At 48.0% G+C, this 2,941-nt stretch overlaps 1 non-coding gene across 1 annotated transcript; it reads left to right on the top strand.

Annotated features, from left to right (window-relative positions):
• Positions 1 to 2,507: 2,507 nt before the first annotated feature.
• Positions 2,508 to 2,582, top strand: Trnas-cga. The gene has a single exon. It is a non-coding gene; the product is annotated as a tRNA-Ser (tRNA).
• Positions 2,583 to 2,941: the final 359 nt, after the last annotated feature.

Below are 2,941 nucleotides of genomic sequence, written 5' to 3'. Positions count from 1 at the left end.
TTCGAATCCTGCCTCGGGCATGGATGTGTGTGATGTATTTAGGTTAGTTAGATTTAAGTAGTTCTAAGTCTAGGGGACTGATGACCTCGGATGTTAACTCCCATAGTGCTTAGAGCCATTTAAACCATTTGTTAAAACGTCGACGCCAAAATTGCATGTGTTGTGAGAATGGCCCGCTGGGCAGTCCGCCACTTGGAAGTTATGGGGGACCATAGTCCATAAAAAAAGACCAAACATAGCAACAGAATTAACGAACTTACAATGATAATAGGCTTTTTTCAAGATCAAAGCAAAATCCATAGTGGATGTTCTTGACAGAGGCCATGTAGTAAATTCTCCACTCTGCAAAGAAGTAGTATAGAAAAAGTGACGTCAGAACAGTTCACAACAATTGCTCGGGAATAAACACTGACGGAAAAGTATTCACAACGCCGTAAAATTATACGAGTAATAAATTTTCCGGAATACACTAGTCTAGGTAATTTATTTAAGTGATTAACATCGCAAGATCTCAGGTTAAGTGCGAGATAAGCTATTGTAAGTGCGAAATTCTGGTACATTAATAACCGGCGTAAGCGCCAGAATGCTGAATGCAAATGTGCAGCCGTGCATGCATAGGGTTGTATAGGTGCCAGATGTCAGTTTGTGCGATGGAGTTCCACGCCTGTTCCACTCGGTCGACCAATTAAGGCACGGTTAATGCTGTTTGTGGTTGACGCTGGAGATGTCGTCCAATGATGTACCCTATGTGATCGATTGGAACAGAATTAACGAACTTACAATGATAATAGGCTTTATTCAAGATCAAAACAAAATCTATAGTGGATGTTCTTGACAGAGTCCTCGTAGTAAATTCTCCACTCTGCAAAGAAGCCTAGAAAAAGTGACGTTAGAATAGTTCACAACAATTGCTCGTGGTGATCGAACATGCCAAGGCAACATGTCGGCACTCTGTAGAGCATGTTGGTTTACAACAGCGATATGTGAGCTAGTGTTATTCTGTTGGAAAACACACCCTGGAATGACAGTAGAAATGGTCGAACCATCAGACTGACGAACAAATCTGCGGACAGAGTGCTCCGGCTGTCGTACAAAATCCCCCTCCAGACCGTAACTCCAGGTGAGGTCCGTTGTTTTTAGCACGCAAACAGCTTGGGTACAGGCCCTCAACTGGCTTCCTTCTAACCAAGACACGCCCATCACTGGCACCAAGGTAGAGCCAGCTCCCATCAGAAAACACAACAGACCTCCACCGTGCCCTCCAACGAGCTCTCGCTTGACACAACTGAAATCGAAAATGGTAGAGGTTGGCGGCCAGTGGAATGCACGCTACAGGGAGGTGTCCTTGGATTTCTAACAGTAGGTTGTGTCACTGTGGTGCCATTACTGCTCACCGAACGGGGTGGCGCAGTGGTTAGACACTGGACTCGCATTCGGGAGGACGACGGTTCAATCCCGCGTCCGGCCATCCTGATTTAGGTTTTCCGTGATTTCCCTAAATCGCTCCAGGCAAATGCCGGGATGGTTCCTTTGAAAGGGCACGGCCGACTTCCTTCCCCATCCTCCCCTACTCCGATGAGACCGATGACCTCGCTGTCTGGTCTCCTTCCCCAAAAACCAAACAACCAACTACTGCTCAAACTGCTGCTGATGGTGCAGTACGATGCGCCACAACCATGCGCCGAACACGATGGTCTTCCCTCTCGGCAGTGCCACATAGTTGTCCAGAGCCCGATCTTCTTGCGATCGTAGATTCTCGTGACCACTGCTGCCAGCAGTTAGGTAGAGTGACTACACTCCTGCAATAAGGCAGAAGGAACATCCACCTTCTCATAGCCCTACTACGCTACCTTGTTCAAACACAGTCACCTTAAAGACATTCTTGACTATCATCAACCCATTTCGTCCAATGTGAAAGTTAACTGACGTTCACGAGCGTTAAAGCGTATGTTTAAAGCAAACCTGATCTGCATCATCGTAATGGCGTTACTAGCGCCGCTAATATGCGACTGGCACGAAACTTGAATAGACATCTGGTTTCAGGTGTAGCAACACGCCTACCAACTTTTGCTTATGTCACACAACACCTTCTTGGTGATGCGAACGTGTATTCCATAGTGTAAATGCATACAAACACACCGAACAGTTTGGAAGGTAGGAGACGAGGTACTGGCAGAAGTAAAGCTGTGAGTCTGGGCGTGAGTCGTGCTTCGGTAGCTCAGATGGTAGAGCGCTTGCCCGCGAAAGGCAAAGGTCCCGAGTTCGAGTCTCGGTCGGGCACACAGTTTTAATCTGCCAGGAAGTTTCATATCAGCGCACACTCCGCTGCAGAGTGAAAATCTCATTCTGGAAACATCCCCCAGGCTGTGTCTAAGCCATGTCTCCGCAATATCCTTTCTCTCAGGAGTGCTAGTTCTGCAAGATTCGCAGGAGAGCTTCTGTAAAGTTTGGAAGGTAGGAGACGAGGTACTGGCAGAAGTAAAGCTGTGAGTACCGGGCGTGAGTCGTGCTTCGGTAGCTCAGTTGGTAGAGCGCTTGCCCGCGAAAGGCAAAGGTCCCGAGTTCGAGTCTCGGTCGGGCACACAGTTTAAATCTGCCAGGAAGTTTCATATCAGCGCACACTCCGCTGCAGAGTGAAAATCTCATTCTGGAAACATCCCCCAGGCTGTGGCTAAGCCATGTCTCCGCAATATCTTTTCTTTCAGGAGTGCTAGCTCTGCAAGGTTCGCAGGAGAGCTTCTGTAAAGTTTGGAAGGTACGAGACGAGGTACTGGCAGAAGTAAAGCTGTGAGTACCGGGCGTGAGTCGTGCTTCGGTAGCTCAGATGGTAGAGCGCTTGCCCGCGAAAGGCAAAGGTCCCGAGTTCGAGTCTCGGTCGGGTACACAGTTTTAATCTGCCAGGAAGTTTCACACCGAACAACATTTAGAAGGCTCGAAGGCA

The sequence above is a fragment of the Schistocerca americana genome, chromosome 1 (assembly GCF_021461395.2).
Source record: "Schistocerca americana isolate TAMUIC-IGC-003095 chromosome 1, iqSchAmer2.1, whole genome shotgun sequence".
NCBI classification, from domain to species: domain Eukaryota; kingdom Metazoa; phylum Arthropoda; class Insecta; order Orthoptera; family Acrididae; genus Schistocerca; species Schistocerca americana.
Note: the sequence above shows the minus strand (reverse complement) of the source record. Positions and strands in the feature narration are given on the sequence as shown.